At 40.9% G+C, this 24358-nt stretch overlaps 1 protein-coding gene across 1 annotated transcript in view; it reads left to right on the top strand.

Moving 5' to 3' along the window:
- PAIP2B (poly(A) binding protein interacting protein 2B) overlaps window positions 1-24358 on the top strand; it is a 52819-nt gene continuing 28461 nt past the window's right edge. The window contains exon 1 of the mRNA XM_060779527.2: window positions 1-170. The gene's annotated coding sequence lies outside the window, so the exon portion shown is untranslated. The remainder of the gene's footprint in view (window positions 171-24358) is intronic.

Genomic DNA, 24358 nt, shown 5'->3' with positions numbered 1-24358 from the left:
GGAGGAGGCGGGGCGTGCGTGGTGGAGGGAGCGAGGCGCTGAGGAGAAATCGGCGTCGTGGCTGAGGAGGAGGAGGAGGCCGAGGAGGAGGCCCAGGGAGCCCACGAAGAAGCGAGGAGGAAGGAAGGAAGGCGGAGAGCGGCCCCGCGGGGTGCGGGCGGCCCGGGCAGGTAGGCAAGCCTCGCTTCCCTCACCGCAGTCAGGCTTCCCAGCAGGCCAGGCCCAACAGGAAGGCCTCAACCAGCACGCTAGGCCTCACTGGCCTATCACACTTGTTATTGTCAGTATTGAGAATAATCACAATCCCTTTATTTATATCTCACTTGTCATATGATAACAATATATAATATCTAATAATCATAAGATATAAATTTATGATATTATTATAAGAATATAAGAATAATCACGAGCCCTTTATTTATATCCCACTTGTTATAACAATTTTCACACATTATAATGATATATATTTATTGTTTTTATAACATTCATTATTATAATATTTATTGTAGTGTAATATGAGTAAATACAATATATTATTAGTATTATTATTATTATATCATAACTATTAGATACAACAATTATAATATAATATCTAATATATAATTATTATGTATTGTATTTACTCATATTACATTATAATAAATAATATAATGAATGTTATAAAAATAACAATATATTATTATTATAATATCATAACTACTAGGTATAACAATTATTTGATATTATATTATAATTGTTATATCTAATAGTTACGACATAATAATAACAATATATATTGTATTTTCTCACGTTACATTATAATACATATTATAATGAATGTTATAAAAATAATAAATATATATCATAATGTTGACATAATAAAAATAATATATTGTATTTACTCATATTGCATTATAATAAATATTATAACAAATGTTATAAAAATAACAATATATTGTTATTATATCATAACTACTAGGTATAACAATTATTAGATATTATATTATAATTGTTATTTCTAATAGTTATGACATCATAATAACAATATATATTGTATTTACTCAAGTTACATTATAATACATATTATAATGAATGTTATAAAAATAATAAATATATATCCTTACAATGTTGACATAATAAAAATAATATATTGTTTTTACTCATATTACATTATAAATATTATAATAATGTTATAAAAATAATAAATATATATCATTATAATATAATATCTAATAATCATAAGATATAATCATGATATTATTATAATAACAATATATTATTATGGTATATACTCATATTACATTATAATAAATATTATAATTATAATAAATATAAAATAATAAATATATATCGCCATTATAATGTATAATAACACTATATAGTTAATATAATACTATATAATAATTTCTGCTGTTTAATGAGTTGTTATTGTAATAAAAATCACAAACCATTTATTTATATCACACTTGTTATAATAATATATAATAATATTATTATGTAGAATAATCACAATCCTTTGATTTATATCACACTTGTTATAACAAAATATAATATCTAATATAATTATAATATATAATTACGATATTATTATAATAATATATTATAGTATTGTCATTATAATGTTTAAAACACTATATAATTAGTATAATACTATATCATAATTCTTGCTGTTTAATGAGTTGTTATTGTAATAACAATCATGATCCGTTTATTTATATACTGCTTGTTATAATAATATATAATATTATTATGTAGAATAATCACAATCCTTTTATTTATATCACACTTGTTATAATAATAATATTTAATATAATAATTTTAATACATAATATGATATTATATTGTTATAGTATATACTCATTATATTATAATAAATATTATAATTATAATTATAATTATAATTATAATTATAATAAATATAAAAATAATAAATGTATATCGCCATTATAATGTGTAATAGTACTACATAATTAATATAATATATCATAATTTTTGCTGTTTAATGAGTTATTGTAATAACAATCACGATCCATTGATTTATAACATGCTTGTTATAATATTATATAATAATATTATTATGTAGAATAATCACAATCCTTTTATTTACATCACACTTGTTATAATAGTAATATCTAATATATCTAATATGATAATTTTAATACATAATAATTATGATATTATAATAACATATTGTTATTATAGTATATATTCATTATGTTATAATAAATATTATAATTATAACAAATATAAAAATAATAAATGTATATCGCCATTATAATGTATAATAATACTATAGAATTAATACAATATTATACCATAATTCTTGCTGTTTAATATAATACACATAAACATTATGCGCAATATATATATCTCACGCATGGGCAAACTTCAGCCACTGGCTGTAAGGAATTGTGGGAGTTGAAGTCCAAAACACCTGGAGAGAGGGCCAAAGTTTGCCCATGCCTGAATATTTTATATATATAATATTTATATTCTCGGTTTTGAGGCCTGTTTCTGGGGTTGTTGAAGACACTGATTTTAGAAAATTCTGCTAATTTTTGCATCAAGGTAATTAATTCTATCTTTAATCATAGATTATTCTCCCTTCTGTATCATCCATAACATTAGTCTTCCACAGTTTCTATCAAGTTAAACAATAATAAATAACTACTTCCCATCTTAATGAGACGTATGAGGTTGATTGGATGAATATTTGGTGGAATATTAGATAGTAACGCTTACATTTCATTATCAAGCATTTTTAAGCCTCCACATTTCAGTGGTATTGCTTATTTAGCACAGAATTAGAGGTGTCTTGTGATGTACACACGACACACTGCAGGTGACATACTAACATGTCGCAACACACCGTCTGGAAAGCCCTAATGTAGATGCATTCATAACCACGTACAGTTTTAACACAAATTGTCATTTAAGCTGGAATTCATTATGATGACATTTAGTTTTGAAACAAATTAAATAATGATTCATCAGGAGGATTTTTTCTTTAGCCACCCCCGGATTGTCGAATGACCTGCCAAAAGAGATTCGACAGCTGGATACTCTGTCTGAACCCAAAAAAAGGCTTATCCAGATGGAGTTAAATTATGAATTTTAAATTCTTTACTTTTTTTCATGTTGAGCGTATATGTGTTCTAAACCAATTGTATATGTTGTATTTCTGTTATATCTCTACCTCCATCCATGAGAAATGTTGGGCAAGAAATAATATTTATAATTATTATTACTGTTGTTATTCCATACAAGTGTTTTTATGCATACTTTACCTTCAAATAATCACTATATCTGCAACAATCTGTTAAAGAGTGTATACACTGTTGGAGGACAATGTATATATACATTATGCACACATACTTACTCTACCACCACCTAAAAAAATAGGTTGCTGGCCCAGAATACAAAGCTATTTTTTAAAGACCATTTGTTTTGTGTGTGCTTTTAAGTCATATTGCAATAAAATGTGAATTATTTGTCAAATTATGTAATATGTTTGGGACTAGATTCTAGATTTTTTTATTCCAGATTTTGAACATTTTTATGTAACTTGGAGGTGATACCTAAGAAATTGATTTCTGTTTCATATATATGTATGCACGTAACCTCAGGGTAATTCTTAATACACAATGTTTTGATATCTGCATGGAACAAAGTGTGTGGACACTGAATCACTAGAAAGCAAAGCCACCCATGTGGAAAATTTTAGAGTTTGGAAGTATTTTGGATTTCCAGGTGTTCAGCATCTTTAAACAGAGGCTGGATGGCCATCTGTCAGGGGTGATTTGAATGCAATATTCCTGCTTCTTGGAAGGGGGTTGGACTAGATGGCCCATGAGGTCTCTTTCAACTCTTTGATTCTATGATTCTATATACTCTTAAGGCCTGAACAGAAGTGAAATCAATTTTAAAATGCCTCTGTTTAAAAAACAACAATTAATAACAAAGAAATTACAGGCATATTGTTGTTAACAAAGTCTCTGAAAAATAAATTCCTATTTCAAAAGTCCATTTTATGCCTACCCAGCCCCCACTTTTCCTCATACGTTGGCATTGGGAACATGAAGAATGCCTGGATTTTCAGTAGATTTTGCAGTAGCATGTCTTTAGGAAACCATGCAGTGAGCATGCAGTGAAGCATGAGGTAGGAAAAGTAGAAATTTACTCGGGGCAATTCTGTTGTAGATGTGTGTGCCTACCAACAGGCAACAAGGTAAACAGCTACTCGCTTCAGAATTTCTTTCTGAGCATGCATTAAATGCAAAAGAGGGAGAACAGGGGGATCCTGCTGAATCAACTCCCACCCTGTTAGTTAAAAATCAAAAAGTATATCGACCTATAAGTTTGGCCAGCAAATTGGAAATCACAAGAAAGGTGAATTCTAGTGCAAGGAAAAAAAAATCCCTGGGTTCATTTTGGAAGAAGCATTTATGTGGCCGTTAAAAGGTTGAAAGCGTTTTTTGTTTACTTATGCAAGGCTAACCTGACCTGATTTCAAATGTGCACATTGTTAGTTATTGATAAAAGGTTGTTTGAACTGTTCTTTTTTGTGTGGTGTAAGAACCTCTCCCTAGACTTTCCATGTCATTTCTGTCATTGCTATCATGATTTATGTTAGAGAACTAAAGAATAAAGTTATTAAAGTGCTGTCCTTATGAGCAGGCATTTCCCAAAGGCCTGTCAAAACAAAACAAAGGCTCTTCCCTTGTTTCTGGAAAAATGGCATGAGGCATCCCTGGGGTGTGAAGTGTAGAGCCAAGGAGTAAGCTCCAAGTAGGCCCTGCTGTTTTTGTGACCACTGCGTGCACTAAGACAATCTTGGGAAGCTGAGCAGGATCTCATCTGGAAATCTCAAAGTCTGGGCAGGTTCATATGGTATAGGGTTCTTTAAATGGCCTGGACCTCAAGTCTCTTAAGACTTTCACAAGCCTCTTTTAATAATAATAATAATAATAATAATAATAACACTTTATTGTACTATGCTAATAATATAATATATTGTATGTAAGCCGCTCTGAGTCCCCTTCGGGGTGAGAAGGGCGGCATATAAATGTCGTAAATAAATAAATAAATATGCCCCGCTACCATCTCCCCAAGGGACTCGGTGCGGCTTACATGAGGCCGAGGCCGAACACAACAATACAAGCAATAATAACAGTACAAGCAATTAAAATAAAATTAAATTAAAATAAAATAAAATAAAAACATAGACAATAAAATGTTGTATATTTTATTGTCTATGTTTTTATTTTATTTTTATTTTATTTATTATCAATAAGACAACACACAATGAAAACAGTGGGAAGGCCAAATGTAAAGTTAAAATTGGAAGTAATGCTCTTTTCCCTGTGTCCTCTCAAGAAGAGCAGGGAAGAGGACTGGGGTGGAGGATTTCAGGCTTCCAAACCTGGCAGGCAGCTCCTCTGCATTTTTCTCCTTTTGGAGAATTCTGGTGGATGCCGATGGGCAGGGCCTCAGGCAGGAAATCCAGAGGTGGGGAATGTTCCCAAAAGATGACTGGCCAGCTTCTATCTGGAAATCTTCAGCAAGGGAAGGGACTATTCAGTCACTCATCTAGGGAGCTAACTTCATTCTAAGGTTTGCCCAAACTATGGAGAGGAATTTTCTTCCTGCTTAGCTGAGACATCTGTTTGAGCAACATAGGCAGGAGGCCACAAGGCTTGCCTTCTCCTGTGCAACATGAGAGAGCATCTTCATTTGCCCATCCCTTTCTGTGAGGCTGGACCGCTTCAGCAGGTTCAAGTGCCCCTCAGGAGAGATTAAAGGGGAGAGAAAAGGGTTACAAATAAGGGAACTATGGGAAGAAGAGCTGGGAATAAAAACAGGAGAAAGGAATTGGGAAAAATTATGGAGAGAAAGACACCTCAAGAATTTATCAATTAGGATAAAAGAAAACTACTATAAGATGGTATGGAAATGGTACCTGACCCGGACAAAGATCCATAATATGTTCTTGTGGGTTTTTTCGGGCTATAGGGCCATGTTCTAGAGGCATTTTCTCCTGACGTTTCGCCTGCATCTATGGCAAGCATCCTCAGAGGTAGTGAGGTCTGTTGGAATTAGGACAATGGGTTTATATATCTGTGGAGTGGCTGGGGTGGGGCAAAGAGCTCTTCTCTGCTGGAGCTAGGTGTGAATGTTTCAACTGACCACCTTCATTAGCATTTGAAGGCCTGGTTGAGCCTGGGAAAATCTTTTGTTGAGAGGTGTTAAGATGAGCCTGGTTGTTTTGATGTGCCTGGTTGTTAAGATGTGCCTGGTTGTTTCGACTGACCACATTCATTAGCATTTGAATGCCTGGCTGAGCCTAGGAAAATCTTTTGTTGAGAGGTGTTAAGATGTGACAACCAGGCACATCTTAACACCTCTCAACAAAAGATTTTCCTAGGCTCAGCCAGGCCTTCAAATGCTAATGAATGTGGTCAGTTGAAACATTCACACCTAGCTCCAGCAGAGAAGAGCTCTTTGCCCCACCCCAGCCATTCCACAGATATATAAACCCATTGTCCTAATTCCAACAGACCTCACTGCCTCTGAGGATGCTTGCCATAGATGCAGGCGAAACGTCAGGAGAAAATGCCTCTAGAACATGGCCCTATAGCCCGAAAAAACCCACAAGAAACTAGTGATTCCAGCCATGAAAGCCTTTGACAATACATCCATAATATGGATAAGAGTTGTTTAGAAAAATGTTGGAGGGGTTGCCAAGAAAGGGGTACGTATACCCACATGTGGTGGCAATGCAAATATGTACAGAGTTTCTGGGGAAAAGTTATAGTAGAAATAGAAAGTATTATGAAGAAAAAAATTAATAGAAATCCAGCGACTATACTGTTATCTATTTACAATACAGATGAATGGAAGGAAAATGAAAAAAATCTGATAACAATGTTGTTAACGGCTGCAAGGCTACTAATAGCAAAATATTGGAAAGGAGAGGTGGAAATTAAGATAGAAGAATGGTACAAGGAAATTTGGAAATTAGCAATAAATGACAAATTAACATGCAATTTAAAGGTTAAAAAAGGCCTAAGGAAGGATAATGATTTTGAAAATATATGGAAAATATTTATTGAGGAAACATTAAGGAAAGAGGATGGGAAGAAATGAGGTTCTGGTGGGAGTATAAAGAAAAGAAGAACTCTGGAGATGGGGAGCACAACTGGGGAAAGGGAAAAAAGTAATTATATGAATTATAGAGATTGTTTTTGTAATGAAATGAATATAAATGCAATTATTAGGTGTTTAGGAAAAAAAGAGGAGAGCAAGTTGAATCACTGTAAAGAATCTGGCTTAAAGAAAAGAATGAAGTAGTTTTTGTTAAGACTTAGACATCTTTATTTCCTACTTTTCTTTCACTATATTGTTCCACCTCTTTTTATGTCTATAGCATTTCTTTTGTTTTTGTTTTTTTTAAAAAAAATCATGATAAACAGGAGAGTGCCACACCATAGTCTGATCAAGCAAATGGGGCAGAAGCAGGGGTGGCAGCCTGCACCTCCCATCAGCCTCACCTGGATGGCCTGTGGTGAGGGATTATGGGAGTTGCAGCCCAGTATCATCTGGAATATGAAATCTGCTTTGTTGTGGCTGTGAGAATCTCTTTCTGTGGCCTTTTAACTTGTGCTGACTTTGGTTGTTTGAAGGGAAGATTGTGGCTGAGATTATATTTTCCATTGAGTTTTATTTTGCTTGTAGTTTCTTAAATCCTGTCTTAGTTGTGTCTTCTTAAGATGTTGTAATTAGCCCTGAGCTACAAGGGTGGGGCAAGGAGCTGGCCAAATAATCAGGTATCTCAGGAACAGCAGAGAGTTTGGTTCTAGCTCATTGTAGATGGAGGAAGATCCATGCTCCCTCCTTCAGACCTTGTTGTCAGTATGCCTTATGGGAAACTTAAAATAGAGGGTTGTTGGCCATTGCTTTCATCTTCAGGAAGAGAACAGGCGACTCATCCAAGAACATTTAGTATAACAAGGAAAGAGGGTTCTCTTAGGCAAGGAATGCTGCTGAAAGGTAGTTTTGCCAGTTCCTTCCTCTGAAATTTAGCCTATAGCACAGATCAAACTATTGTATTTGCCCCTAGGCTGAGAAGAGAAGAAAGGGCCCCTGGCAACTCACTTTAAAAGGGGCCCATCAAAGAAAAAGAGAGAGTTGGTCAAATTAAGCTTTTATACAGAGGAGCACATCTTGCTATAACCTAGATATGACACAACACTGAACCACTATTTTCTGGGTCAGGCTCACCCCACCAACAAGTTCCTTGCCTGGTACCAGAATGCTTTCTCTGTGCATGGCAGGAGCAGATTCCAGAGTTACCTCTCTGAGTCTTGTATTTAGGCTTTTCAGAAATGTTCCTTGATTGACATATTGAAAGTGACTGTTTTGTGGGCACAGTGTCTACCTTCTTTTTCTTTCAGATGTTATAGAAAGTGTGTGTAGGTGAAAAGCAAGGCCACCATTATCACAGGCCATGAGTTAGCTGGAAGCAAGTTGAACTTTTACATCTTACCTGCCAGACAGACGAATAGGTTGTTGCCAGTTATTACTGTAGTATGCTAGAATTGTGCTCCATCTCATTTTCATTAAACTTGTTTTGAAATGAGCCTGCTTCGGAGTCAACCCTGCATGGACTTGCCTGGGAACCACTTGGTACAGTACCCACGTATATAGAACAAAGCAAGAACCCTGTGTCTACAAAGAAAGCCATCTATTTAGTGCCTAGTCCAATGATGGGCAACCTTTTGAGCTTGGTGTGTCAATACTTGCCAATAAAACGAGCATAATTCGGGTGGGGCGTCACTTCGAGGAAAAAACCCATAATTTCATATTTGTAGTTTAATAACAAAAATATATTATTGTAATATATAACTGTATTTAATAATCCAAAAACTATATCTCGGCATTATAGAAAAATGCTGGTGTAGGAGCCAAGGATGAAATGTCCTTCTTGGAATGTGGTCCCATCTTCTCTGTATGCGGCCACATGCGACCGTGTGTCATCGGAAATGGCTATGTGTGTCAGTGCTGACACACGTGTCATAGGTTCGCCATCATGGGCCTAGTCCATCCTGGGTACTACTGCAAATGTTGAGATGACTTTGTTTTAACTTAAAGACTTACAGGGCACCAAAGGGTCAAGACAAAGGCAAGGTATTTAGATTTAGACTAATTAATCTGCCAGTTTTCCCCAAAGTGAACCTGCCTGTGGTTCACTTTGCAGAAGGTAGTAGGACGTGGCAAGGGAATTTGAGCAAGAAGAATGAGTATTCTCAATGGAGGAAGAGGAGCTGGGGAACCAAAGACGGCATCGTGACAAAAGCTGCTCAACTGGTTCAGATGTCATAATAAACTGTCTCTGACCATGATGCAAATGAGCTGTAATGAACCTCTGGTTCACATGCTTTTCACACACCCCATTTTTCTTTTGCACAGAGGAGATTGGAGGCTTTGCTTCCATATTTGATTCACTCCAGATTAGACTTCCATCAGAACCTTGTAAGTCCAAGTTGCACATCCCTTATCTGAAACTCTGAAATCCTCCAGCATTGTCCACATGGGTGGCTTAGATTGTGACACTTGGTATTCAGGATGCGCAAACTTTGTTTCATGACCCAAATTATGAAATGTGTACTGTGTGTGTACTTCAGGCAATGTGTATAAGGTGTATATCAAACATAAATTAATGTTGTGATTGTTAGGTTCAGAGAAAACAAGAAGCACCAATTGACCAGCTGTGGAAGTAAAGGGAGGGGAGTCCAGAAGGCCAAGGGGCACTGTCGCTTGTTTCTAAAACAATAGGTTTTAGTTTGTTATGACCTTTGAATTAGTCTACCGGCTGAGATTAAGACTCTACTGGTGGGGATTCCTTAAACAAAGGACAGTTGGGGGAGGTATGAATCTAGAGCTAAGGGACAGGGTCAAGTTGAGCTGCAGGGAGGAGAAACCAAGAGTCTGGAAAGTCTGTTTGTTGTCTGGGTTGAATTGCCCACATGAACAGTTGGTGGGTTGCTCTGGCACTGGAACTTCCTGGGCAGTGGTCCAGTCTGTAGCCCTCCCAGCTCACCAGGTGGGCTGGTTCTGCCTTCAGCAGTGGACTGGCTGCTTCTGCCAGGTGCTTGCAGGTTAGTACTGTCACATGGAATATCTGTCTTGACATTTTGCCTGATTAGAAGCTTGAGTGGGTTCCCGTCTTTAAGGAGGTCTTTTCTGACAGCATCAGAGAAGACCTTTATCCAGCTTTGCTACTCTTCTTGGTTGCCTCTTCTCTCTAATTCCACTACGCTACACAGCTTACAAGGACTCGCTCAAGAACAGAGAGGGTCTGCACAGCTGGATGTAGTAACTCAATGTGATTCAGAGACTATGGTCGAAGCTGTTGATCTTACTCCTCTATAAATCTTTTAGTTTCTTACTAGGGTAGGGAGGAAAGGACAGAGTAACTCCAGATTCTGCACATAGCTGTGCATATACCTGACATTCTGTGTAGCTCATAGGTTCTGAAGAGTGTGAATCTAACTACTCGTTGGGTTGCTCTCCCTTCATTTCTTTTAAAACCCTCCTATCGGCGACATCCTTCCTCTGTTCATGCCCAGCATTTATTTTTTTAAATTTTAAATTATTACATTTGGCCCGACCATAGATTTTTTTAATCCTTGTGTGTTACTGTTTACATGTGAGTTATATTAATTATATTGTTTTTGCTTATTGATTTTTGTTCTATTGATGTGTTGTTGGGCTTGGCCTCATGTAAGCCGCTCCGAGTCCCTTTGGGGGAGATGGTGGTGGGGTATAAATAAAGTTTTTATTATTATTATCCAGATGAAGCTATTTCTCTTACAAAAAGTGCTGAGGCTGCTGCTTCTTCCATTCTTTTTTGGGTTTTCTTGGTCATGTGAAGTGAATCTGGCACTGTCCAAAACTTTGCCAAGCAGAGCATATTGGCTAAGATTTTAATCTCTTGTTTGTCAGATTTTGACAATCGCAAAAAGCCCCATGATTGCTTTGGAAATAAGTTGTTCCCTAGTGCATGCCATTAACTATTACTTGTGAATATGCTATTTACCATTTTATCCATCAAACTGATCTGTTGTTGGGTGAGAGTTCTGGCTAGATACTTGAGAAATTACATAGCCTCTGGACACCGATACTCAAGGCGAAAAAGGGCTATGGTCCATACGCGGTTTTCCTAGATACCAGTCACTGTGTGCACATTTAAAAGTATTGCAAGCATAGGGTTTTCTCCCTAACTATCATCAGATAATGTTTTGTTTGTGAAGCCTTCTCAGTCCCCATCTTTTCTGTGAAGCATCTGGCGAAATACCTTGGCCCTCACACTCCACTGGCACAGAGTGTAAGTCAGTGTTTCTCAACCTGGGGGTCTGGACGCCTGAGGGGGTCGCGGGGGGTGTCAGAGGGGTTGCCAAAGACCATCAGAAAACACAGTATTTTCTGATGGTCATGGGGATTCCATGTGGGAAGTTTGAGCCAATTCTATCGTTGGTGGAGTTCAGAATGCTCTTTGATTGTAATGAACTATATATCCCAGCAACTACAACTTCCAAAAGTCAAGGTCTATTTTCCCCAGGTTCCACCAGTGTTCCAATTTGCGCATATTGAGTATTTCTGCCAAGTTTGGTCCAGATCCACCATTGCATGAGTCCACAGTACTCTCTGGATATAGGTGAACTACAACTCCCAAACTCAAGGTCAATACCCACCAAACCCTTCCAGTGTTTTCCATTGGTCATGGGAGTTCTGTGGGGCAAATTAGGTTCAAATCCATCACTGGTGGAATTCAGAATGCTCTTTGATTATAGTTGAACTATAAATCCCAGCAACTACAACTCCCAAATTACAAAATCAATTCTCCCCCAACCCCACTAGCATTTACATGTGGTTGCATTGGGTATTTGTGCCCAGTTTGGTCCAGTGAATGAAAATACATCCTGCATATCGGATATTTACATTATGATTTATAACAGTAGTAAAATGACTGTTATGAAGTAGCAATGAAAACAATGTTATGGTTGGGGGTCACCACAACATGAGGGTTGTGTATTAAGGGGTCGTGGCATTAGGAAGGTTGGGAACCACTGGTGTAAGCCCATGTAACCTCACTTAATTAAACGCTTGTAACTCCTCTTGGTTACGCATGTCCTTTCTTTTTTTTCCTTCTCTCCTCCCTTTATTGTTTCCCCACTGTTGAAACTTGGTGTGTCAATTTCCTTGGGGCAGAACAGGCCTGTCTTTCCTGATGATCCTCTGTAAAGTGTTACTTACGTTGACAGTGTTATTAATGAGAAGAATATTAATTATGAGCTCAGGGCCTGAAAAGCTTGATAGTACCAGTAGAAGTAGAGTGTTTGAAGGCGCAAGTCAGAGGAAGAAAGACTCCAAATCTCTCTCCAGCTTATCCAGAGTCTTTTATACACACATACACATACAAACAAGAACACAGTTGTTGTGGACATGCTTGTTTCTGTATATCAGGGGTCCTCAAACTAAGGCCCAGGGGCTGGATGCGGCCCTCCAAGGTAATTTACCCGGCCCTCACACAGGGTCAACCCAAGTCTGAAACAACTTGAAAGCACGCAACAACAACAACAACAACAACTCTATCTCATCAGCCAAAAGCAGGTCCACACTTCCCATTGAAATACTAATAATTTTATATTTGTTAAAATTCTTCTTCATTTTAATTACTGTATTGTTTAAAGTGTTTTTTGCACTACAAATAAGATATGTGCAGTGTGCATAGGAATTCATTCATGTTTTTTTCAAATTATAATCCGGCCCTCCAACAGTTTGAAAGACTGTGACCTGGCCCTCTGTTTAAAAAGTTTGAGGACCCCTGTTTTATATGAGCCAGCTGTACATTCTGTGTGATGTATGTAAAGCCATGTGTCATGGGAAACAGGTAGATTTTGGTCTGGCTAGTCTGCTATTATTTGTCGTGTCAGATCAACCAGTCAATTATATTGCATTTCTAACAAAACAAAGCAAACAACAGATAAAATACAGCATTTGTGAATTTGGTAGTTGGTTAAATGTCCTTTGACCAGTATCTGGCCACTTAGAGTGCTTCTGGTGTTGCTGCAAGAAGGTCCTCCATTGTGCATGTGGCAGGGCTCAGGGTGCATTGCAGCAGGTGGTCAGTGGTTTGCTCTTCTCCACACTCACATAACGAGGATTCCACTTTGTAGCCCTATTTCTTGAGGTTGGCTCTGCATCTGGTGGTGCCAGAGCGCAGTCTGTTCAGCGCCTTCCAAGTCGCCCAGTCCTCTGTGTGCCCAGGGGGGAGTCTCTCATTTGGTATCAGCCATTGGTTGAGGTTCTGGGTTTGAGCCTGCCACTTTTGGACTCTCGCTTGCTGAGGTGTTCCAGCGAGTGTCTCTGTAGATCTTAGAAAACTATTTCTAGATTTAAGTCGTTGACATCTACACAAATGACCAGCCACTGCCAAAAGGGACAGAGAGTTTCATCTATGCTGATGATCATGCCATTACCGCTCAAGCAGGGAGCTTTGAACAGAAGCTAGTCTGCTGATTTGGCTGCATTACCTTTCCTCCAGTGTGTCAGGTCCAAATGGGGTCCAAGTTGCACACAGCTGAGCCCATTGCTTGACTTTGCCTATCCCTTGGCTTCACCATCCACCTCCTTTTTAGCTTTCACCAAAAACTGCATTAACAAGACTAGATATAATTGCGGGAACATCTGGGCAAACAGTTGCATTTCTCTTGGCTGAATATTCTTCATATTCCATTCTGAATATCTTCTCTGATGCCTGGAGGAAAGTGGTGGGGCAGCCGGTGTATTCCAGCTACCTTGCCCTGTTTCTCCCAAGCGTGGAGGTTGTGGGAAGGCTGCCAAGAGGCCAAGGCTGCTCTCTACTAGCAGGACATCATGCTGGGGCCTTGCTTCTCAAACAAAGAATCATAGAATCAAAGAGTTGGAAGAGACCTCATGGGCCATCCAGTCCAACCCCCTGCCAAGAAGCAGGAATATTACATTCAAATCACCCCTGACAGACGGCCATCCAGCCCCTGTTTAAAGCTTCCAAAGAAGGAGCCTCCACCACACTCGGGGGAAGAGAGTTCCACTGCTGAACGGCTCTCTCAGTCAGGAAGTTCTTCTTCATGTTCAGATGGAATCTCCTCTCTTGTAGTTTGAAGCCCTTGTTCCATTGTGTCCTAGTCTCCAAGGAAGCAGGAAACAAGCTTGCTCCCTCCTCCTCCCTGTGGCTTCCTCTCACATATTTATACATGGCTATCATATCTCCTCTCAGCCTTCTCTGCTTCAGGCTAAACATGCCCAGCTCCTTAAGCCGCTCCTCATAGGGCTTGTTCTCCATACCCTTGATCTGCTCTCTCCTCCCTGTGGCTTCCTCTCACATATTTATACATGGCTATCATATCTCCTCTCAGCCTTCTCTTCTTCAAGCTAAACATGCCCAGCTCCTTAAGCCGCTTCTCATAGGGCTTGTTCTCCAGACCCACAAACATTTTTGTTCTCCAAGGCAGCTTGGGGCTTTGATTGGGAGGTGGTTCCCTGCTGACCAAGCAAAGTCCTGCTTCACTCTTGATTCCAGGCAGCAGCTGCTTGAGGTTAATAGAGCAACAAAGAACATGTAAATACCTTGCTTATTCTCAGTGGCTGGCAGCATGTGGGTCACATTCCCTTGATGTGAACCATTGGGTGTCCAGCAGAGAAACAGGAGACACTGATGGCTGTCTCTTAGCTGCTTTGACCTTTTACCACCACCACCCCCCCTTGTCAACCCCTACCTGTTTTGCTCACCATATGTTCATTTCCCTGCCCAGTTGACCTCTCCGTGTGTACATGGGCCTTCGTAAGCTCCTGCCTTACAATGGCCTAGTTAGTTATTACAATAGAATGGCTACGCAAATACACAGATGCAACTTTCCCTCTGGAATTTCTTCTCATTTTCACTGTGTGTTTAATGATAGTGGCGTTCTTTTAAATGGCACAATGGCCAGGCCAGCTCTCCACTTTTGTCTGTGTGCTCTGACTTGCTCTGCTGACTGCCACAGCTACCCAAGTCTCTGCCTATGATCCTGTTCACGCAGGAGGACAGAGTTGTGGGTTCTGTGGCTTTCTAGACGTTGTTAGGCTACAACAGGGGTCCTCAAAGTTGTTAAACAGAGGGCCAGGTCACAGTCCCTCAAACTTTTGGAGGGCCGGATTATAATTTGAAAAAACATGAATGAATTCCTATGCACACTGCACATATGTTATTTGTAGTGCAAAAGAAAAAAACACTTAAAAACAATTGTTGTTGTTGTTGTTCATTCGTTCAGTCGTCTCCGACTCTTCGTGACCTCATGGACCAGCCCACGCCAGAGCTCCCTGTTAGCCGTCACCACCCCCAGCTCCTTCAAGGTCAGTCCAGTCCCTTCAAGGATGCCATCCATCCATCTTGCCCTTGGTCGGCCCCTCTTCCTTTTGCCTTCCACTTTCCCCAGCATCATTCCCTTCTCTAGGCTTTGCTGTCTCCTCATGATGTGGCATTCAAAGGACTTCCACTTTGTCTCTAGTCTCCTTCCCTCCAATGAGCAGTCGGGCTTTCTTTCCTGGAGGATGGACTGGTTGGATCTTCTCGCAGTCCAAGGCACTCTCAGCACTTTCCTCCAACACCACAGCTCAAAAGCATCGATCTTCCTTCGCTCAGCCTTCCCTAAGGTCCAGCTCTCACATCCGTAGGTGATTACCTTGCTAAAAACAATACAATAATTAAATTGAAGAACAATTTTAACAAATATAAACTTATTAGTATTTCAATGGGAAGTGTGGGCCTGCTTTTGGCTGATGAGATAGGATTGTTGTTGTTGTTGTTGTTGTTGTTGTGTGCTTTCAAGTCATTTCAGACTTAGGTTGATCCTGAGCAAGGGCCAGGTAAATGACCTTGGAGGGCCACATCCAGCCCCCAGGTCTTAGTTTGAGGGCTACAGCTTCCATCATTCCTGAGTCACCACTGGCTAATAGTATCTGGAGAACTACAACTTCCCCACTCAGGCATTAGGTTAGTAATTACTTGTTGGTTTAGATCTCTCTGCATATTTATGAGCTTCTACCCATGCTGCTTCTTAATCTTGGACCATGTCCACTGTTCACCACAAAGAATATGGCCTTCCTGAGAATTTCTGCAAGCGAAGCCACTTCTTTCTTTGCTCCTTTCTCTTCTGTTTCCTCAGAGAATACTCCAGGTTTTGTTAGGACTTAAACACCATAGTGTGCAGTACAAGAAATGCACTTGCTAGATCTTTTATATCAAGGTGCCATATATCTTGCTGTTTTCTTGTGTGACACCATTGGTATCACTGGCAGTTTGCATTGCAGTGTAAACCCATGCTCAAGCTTCTGCCATGAAATCTTTAAAGGATCAAGTCACTAGGGTCTATCCTGATTAATACTTGGATGGAAGGCCGCCAAGGAATCCCAGTGCTGTAGGATCTGGAAGGTCTACCTCTGAAGATTCCTTGTCCAAGACAACCCCATGAAGTCACATAAGTTAACAGGTTATTTATTTATTTATTTTTATCATGTCATCAGCAACCATACCATTGTATTACATTTCTAACAGAACAAAACAAACAAACAAACAGATAAAAACCACAAATTTTGCGAACTTGGTAGTTGATTAAATGTCCTTTGACCAGTATCTGGCCACTTGGAGTGCCTCTGGTGTTGCCGCAAGAAGGTCCTCCATTGTGCATGTAGCAGGGCTCAGGTTGCATTGCAGCAGGTGGTCTGTGGTTTGCTCTTCTCCACACTTGCATGTCGTGGACTCCTCTTTGTGCCCCCATTTCTGGAGGTTGGCTCTGCACCTCCTGGTGCCAGAGCGCAGTCTGTTCAGCGCCTTCCAAGTCGCACAGTCTTCTGTGTGTCCAGGAGGGAGTCTCTCATCTGGTATCACCCATGGATTGAAGTGCTGGGTTTGAGCCTGCCACTTTTGGACTCTTGCTTGCTGAGGTGTTCCAGCGAGTGTCTCTGTAGATCTAAGAAAACTATTTCTTGATTTAAGTCGTTGACATGCTGGTTGATACCCAAACAAGGGATGATCTGAAGGCACAGCACATGCACAAGTCTTCCCCTCCTAAAAGGTATGATCGGGACCTTCTATCCTTAAGCCATCTTAACTAGTTGGGACCACTAGACCACTACATCAGGTGCCAACCACAACCCATGCCAAGAAGAGAAAGGGACCTCTCCTTAAGAAGGTGGCACCTGGGTGGCTTTGAAAGTAGGTGTTTCTAATAGCTTGGCCCAAATCATATAGGGGTAGTTGAATTGTGCTTGGAAATGGGCAACTATGTTAACAGGTGTTGTGTGCTTCTTGCAAACAGCATAAATCAACTGTCAGACCACACAGTGTTCTGGACAAGCTGAAATTTCTGAACATATTTCAGGAGCAGCCCCTCTCTCTGTATAGTCTAGTTGTTCAAACAGGATGCCACCGTGCCCTGAATCTCTGAGAATAGGCAGAGCTGGCACACTAGCCTTGCCTGTGCAAATGCACTCCTGGCCCCTCTTGAAACCCGGGCCTCTCGGGAATGCTCTTAGGAGGGAAAGAGAAACCTTCTGACCAGTACTGGGCAAAGTGCTCATAACATGGTCTGTTATTAGCTCTGTCAAACAGTCTTGGCACAAAACTTTGAGTACACGCTCCATATAAAGCAGGATGTGACCAAAGCATCCATTGCTAAAGCACAATCAATCTATACAGGATAACAGAAGGGAATGTGTACAAACTGGAAAGTGTTGTTTCGGGTGAGATCCAGAATATCTCTGACATCTAGGAATGAGCTGGGAAGCCTGGTTCAGATCTCTAGCTCCACAGAGCTTTTTAAAACTTGGTTCTGCGTTCACTCAAGTGGACAGCAATTCGTAAACCACAGGGTGATAGTAGAAAATCCCAAGAGATTGGCGGCAGTAGATTTAAAAGAGGCATTTCCCTGCCGAGGCCAGGCCCCCTTAATATTGCATGGAAGAGAGGTTGAGACTTCTGCCAATGGCGTGTAGTGCAGGAATCCCGGAGGCTAGGCTTGTGCCCTGCTTTCTGAAAGAGAAATCTGTATTTACAAGGGGGGGGCTGGGGGGGGGGCGGCTCTGTTGTTGCTCTGGGTAGGCCGGGTGCCAAAAAGGGAGCTGCAAATTGGATTGCCATGATGCCGGTTTTCTCCCTGGCTTTGCAACTGTGGGGTGACTTCACTGCTGACCTCACTTTGTGTAGAGGTCTGAGCCTCTCTTCTCTCTCTCTGCATACAGTATGTAAGGCTGTTCTTCCCTCTTCAGCCCCCCTCCCCAGAATAAAGAAAGAAGAGTTAAGAGGGGGTGAAGAGGATATAAGATAAACACAACATGCAGCATTTGTTGCAAAGGGATGCTCAGCCTTGTATATTTCAGGGATGGGGGGAGCCATGGCTTTGCATATGTTTTGAACTCCCTCTTGACCCCACCCAGCCTGGCCAATGGTATGGTGTCAGGGGTAGAAAAAGGAATTGGATGGAGAGCTATGGGTCCCTCATTATTGATATACAATGGGCCATCCATATTTAGGGGTACTGAAGCCCCACAGAATTCATAGAATCAAAGAATTGGAAGAGACCTCATGGGCCATCCAGTCCAAACCCCTGCCAAGAAGCAGGAATATTGCATTCAAAGCACCCCTGACAGATGGCCATCCAGCCTCTGTTTAAAAGCTTCCAAAGAAGGAGCCTCCACCACACTCCCTCCGGGGCAGAGAGTTCCACTGCTGAACGGCTCTCACAGTCAGGAAGTTCTTCCTCATGTTCAGATGGAATCTCCTCTCTTGTAGTTTGAAGCCATTGTTCCGCGTCCTAGAATTGGACAAACTGTGATTTTTGGAAAAATGCTTTTTTTGATCTTGCCTGAGAGAACACCTCTCAGGAAAGGTCAGGGAACCCCAAACTAACACCCCCCGGGTTCATAAACATGGGCCCTGGTCTTAACTTTATAGATTACTGTCATTAATGCCTTGCCACTACTGCCACCTTCTTCTTGCACCTTCACTATTTTCTCTCTCTCTCTCTCTCTCTCTCTCTCTCTCTCTACCTCAAAAATGGTGGGAATCCTCTCCACCCCCTTCTTAACTCTCCTTACCTTCCCATTCCTTTCTTTATTTTCCCAAAAATGAGGGGGAATTCTTTCTACCCCATTCCTGCTCCTTCTAAAACGGAGGACAGAGGGGAGAAAGAAAGGTAGATAGGTAGATAACAGAAGAAAGGGAAGTAGGAAAAAGAGAGGGAAGTAGGAAAAAGAGAGGGAAGCATGGTGTAGTGGTTGGACCCTCACTCTGTGGCTCTGAACCCTTACTTTACTTAGGCGATCCCTCGTAGTCTGAGGATGATGGTCCTCCAAGAGTGGTAACCTGGAGGTGGATCCCGTAGGTGACTGTGGAGCCCTATTCTTGATCTGCGTCTTCTCCCTCAGTGAGGACATTGCTTTCCAGGTGGAAGGCAGTCCTGGTCAGGGTTAGCTTGACGTGCCTTCCTCTTGGCACGTTTCTCTCTTTCGCCCTCCATTCGTGCCTCTTCAAATTCTGCAGCACTGCTGGTCACAGCTGACCTCCAACTGGAGCGTTCAAGGGCCAGGGCTTCCCAGTTCTCAGTGTCTATGCCAGAGTTTTTAAGGTTGGCTTTCAGCCCTTCTTTAAATCTGGCTCTGAACCCACTAGATGACTAGCCAAGTCACTCTCTCAGCTACAAAGTGAAACAAAGGCAAATTGCCTTTGAATAAATCTTAATAAGAAAAGTCTGTAATAGGGCTCTCTTAGAATCACCCTTAGCTTGAAATAACTTGAAGGCACACAACAACAACAACAACAACAACAACAACCACCTATTGCCCTCCCCCCCCAAACAGTCTGAAGGATGGTGAACTGGCCCTTTGTTTAAAGGTCACTGAGCATGGTCAGCTTCTGTCTAGATCTGGACCTAGAGGCCTGCTGAAGAACCTAGAACTTTTTTGGTGAGAACATATTTTCTGTAACTCTTTCCGGCTTGTGATCCCACCAGTTCTTTGTTGCAAGCAGATGGTATTTGTGATGATGATGATGATGACTATTATTATTATTAATATTATTATTAATGTTTTACCTGCTTGGCAGAGGGTTGGACTAGATGGCCCACATGGTCCCTTCCAACTCTTTTAGTCTATGATCAAGTCTGTAAAAGTCATACTTGGCAAAGTGAAGGGCAAATTGCAAGGTATGCTTTTCCTCTCCCTTCGCCTTCAGGAAAAAAAACTGAAAACATGGATTTGGGACCAGGCATTCGGACAATCGAGCAGATGAAGAAAGAACTTTGATGATGATTAGGAAATGATTAATGGATTAGAACTATGGAACTCTGAAAGACTGAACGCTGAGCACGAGAATAGTTTTTATATGATTTTTATATGATGTGTTATGTACTAGTTGTGGTTTGTTTTAATTGTGATAACTGTTTTTAACTTTGGTTTGTATATTTTGTGTAAAGTGTATAGGCGTCAAATTGTGCCTTTTTTGTAAGCCTCCCTGAGTCTTCCCTCGGGGGTTGAGAAGGGCGGGGTAAAAGTACCTGTAATAAATAAAATAAATAAATAAAAGAAAGGGGGGTGCTTGCAGAACCCCTGTGTAAGGTGGCTTTACAGCAGAAGCCTGGAGAACAAGCCCTATGAGGAGCGGCTTAGGGAACTGGGCATGTTTAGCCTGAAGAAGAGAAGGCTGAGAGGAGACATGATAGCCATGTATAAATATGTGAGAGGAAGCCACAGGGAGGAGGGAACAAGCTTGTTTTCTGCTTCCTTGGAGACTAGGACGCGGAACAATGGCTTCAAACTACAAGAGACGAGATTCCATCTGAACATGAGGAAGAACTTCCTGACTGTGAGAGCCATTCAGCAGTGGAACTCTCTGCCCCGGAGTGTGGTGGAGGCTCCTTCTTTGGAAGCTTTTAAGCAGAGGCTGGATGGGGTTGGACTGGATGGCCCAGGAGGTCTCTTCCAACTCTTTGATTCTATGATTCTAAGGTTGGAATCTTGCAGAGGTGAAACATCTTTTAGGCTCAGGCTTCAATCCCTTTCCTTGCAATCATGCCTGGTTGCTCGGGCTGTTATATTTCACCCCTTAGGTAACACGTTATTTTTGTTTTATAAGGACAAAGGTAAACGTTTGGTACCTTGAGACCTCTTTTGTGGAAGCTTGTTGTTACAAAATGCAGGCCTTCCTCAGCAGTGACCTACTTCACCAGATGCTGGGGTGGAATCACCTCCTCTTCTATAACTCTGGGTTTGATTCTCCCTTCTTGTATATTATTACAGTTCAAGCTATGTGCACTGAGATTGGCCTGATGTTTTACAGAACTGTGTCTGTCTGGGATTGGGAGAAGCCGCGATATTAAAAGTAGCACTCCAAAATCCAAGCATTTTTAGAAGGATGCTGAGTTGGCAGTTCTAGGGAGACATCCTGGAAGGAAGCCAGCTCGCTCTACGTCCTCACACTTTCTCAGTGTAGAAATATCTATGTGAACTGAGCACATCAATCCGTCTTTTCTCAGGACTGGAACCCTGGGGACTTTATTATACAAGGCAGGCAAACCAACATTCCCACTGGACCATCTGCTTTGATGATGGTCGCTATCTGATGACTCCATGCATATACCACTGATGATCGGATTATCCCATCAATAGCCATAGGTTTTTAATGCATCGTGGTGTTATTGTTACTGTTTATTGCTTTGTTTATGAGTTTATTTATTGTCTGTATTGTTGTTGTTGCTTTTTACTTTCTCCTCTTTCCTTCCTTCCTTCCTTCCTTCCTTTCTCCTCCTTCCTTCCTTCCCTCCTTTCTCCTTCCTTCCTTCCTTCCCTCCTTTCTCCTCTTTCCATCCTTCCTTCCTTCCCTCCTTTCTCCTCTTTCCTTCCTTCCCTCCTTTCTCCTCTTTCCTTCCTTCCTTCCTTTCTCTTCCTTCCTTCCTTCCCTCCTTTCTCCTCCTTCCTTCCTTCCTTTCTCCTCCTTCCTTCCTTCCCTCCTTTCTCCTCCTTCCTTCCTTCCTTCCTTCCTTCCTTCCTTCCCTCCTTTCTCCTCTTTCCTTCGGGAGATGGTAGCGGGGTATAAATAAAGGTTTATTATTATTATTATTATTATTAATAATAATAGCTCGCAGTCCTGCAAAACACTGCCACCTACCTTGGTGCAATGGGCCCATTTTGCTCCTGTGTCAGCATTGTGTGTTTTTATGTTAAGCCACCTTGAATTCTCTTCAGATAAAACGGAATGATGATGATGATGATGATGATGATGATGATGAAGAAGGTGGTGGTGGTGGTGGTGGTGGTAATGTTTGGCGCACAAAACTCCTGACCTCACAATTGTGGGGATAAAAACCAAGTATGGATCATCGATGTTGCAATCCCAGGCGATAGCAGAATTGACGAGAAGCAACTAGAAAAGCTGACTCAATACGAGAATTTAAAGATTGAACTGCAAAGACTCTGGCACAAGCTAGTCAAGGGGGTCCCAGTGGGGATCAATGGGCACACTGGGTGCAGTGCCTCAAGACCTTGGCCTGCACTTAAGCACAATCGGCGCTGACAGAATGATCATCTGTCAGCTGCAAGAGGCCACCTTACTCGGATCTGCACAGATTATTTACCAAAGTGTCCGACATGTGATCAAATGCAAAAGCCAGCATAGGGATCTTGTTTGCTGTGTCCTCACCTTGTTATGTATTGGAGAAAAAGAAGTGGTAGGAGTAGTAGTAGTAAATACACCAATATATACACTCACATATATATACATACATACACATGCATATACATATACACATATACATTCATATACACGCAAATATGCATATAGACAAGCACACAGATATACACAATATGCATGTACACATATACATACACATATATACACCCCCCCCCCACACACACACACACACATATATACACAAATATATACAGACACATAAACACATATAAACACACACCAAACACATAGACACAGACTGGGCCACAGCAACGTGTGGCAGGAGACGGCTAGTAAAAATAGTAAAATACATAACAGTAATGTGAGAAGGTAGAGTTCTGTGGGAAGTACAGTTGTAGGGCCATGAATTGTGGAATCAGTATAGTTGTGTGAGTGAAGACCAGTGCTGTATCGAAGGTGCTCCACCTGGAATATATATGCTATCAATACAGAGGAGTAGTGGGTTTATGCAGTAAAGTCCTCGGTCTTAAATGAGAGCCATTGTCCAAGTAGCACCACTTGGGGGGGGGGGGGGTTTGAAATATTATAGCATTTATCAGTTTGCTGCTTTTGTACAAAAGCACAGACTGCTCTACAAAGGTTTGCAGCTTTCCTTGAGACAGGTTTGAAAAAGCATTTGGAAACCAAAGTAGTATTTAAATCCATGTAAGGGATCGTGTTGCAATGCATAAAATGTTTTGGTCACGAGGAACAGGTGGGGGGGGGGTGAGCCTGGTGCTCCCCCATAGAGGCCCCTTTGGGGTTGGCTTCCCCTGATTTATTGCACTTATCGCTGAAGATGCTCAGCTCTATTCATTGCTGCCCAAAGCTGATTAAATAGCTGCCACAGTGCGGGGATTAGCATCCAATTCTGAGATTGAAATGAGATCTAGCCATGGGGCAGTCTCCATATTACGAAACCAGAGCTGATGTCGGCCATCTGGTGAGTAGGTGGTCCTGGCATTGCCTGGTGGCCGAGTGTATCACCTCCTCAGGATGTTGGGATAGTCTGGAGCAAAGATGGCATCCTTTTTGGCATTTCAGCAATACAACAGAAGAACAGAAGTTGGTGAATGGAGATGGCCTTTGATATGGCTTTTGTGGCATGAATGTGGATTGGCCAGACACCTTGGACGTGAGGATGAAGTCCAGTAGCATCACTTGACCCCATCCTTTGGCACCAGAATTGCTCTTTTTGTTGAAAGCTGACTGTCTTGCTGAACACAGAACTGGCTCATTGTGTCTTCTGGATTTCATTACTTCATTTTATGGATACCTTGGAAGAAGCCTGAAAAAGCGCGAGTGGGCTAGTATTTGTCAGAATTCACTACATAATAGGTATTTTACAGGGTTGTTGTAGGTTTTTTCGGGCTATATGGCCATGGTCTAGAGGCATTCTCTCCTGATGTTTCACCTGCATCTATGGCAAGCATCCTCAGAGGTAGTGAGGTATTTTACAGCTTGGTTCTTGTCTTCAACCCTTGCCAGTTACTTTGCAGTGAATTTTTGAGAAATGTATAACTGGTGCTTGGAAAATGGTGCTTGGAAAGTGCATTTGTTGTGGCCACTTTGGCT

This window comes from Anolis sagrei, chromosome 5, assembly GCF_037176765.1.
Source record: "Anolis sagrei isolate rAnoSag1 chromosome 5, rAnoSag1.mat, whole genome shotgun sequence".
Lineage (NCBI taxonomy): Eukaryota > Metazoa > Chordata > Lepidosauria > Squamata > Dactyloidae > Anolis > Anolis sagrei.
Note: the sequence above shows the minus strand (reverse complement) of the source record. Positions and strands in the feature narration are given on the sequence as shown.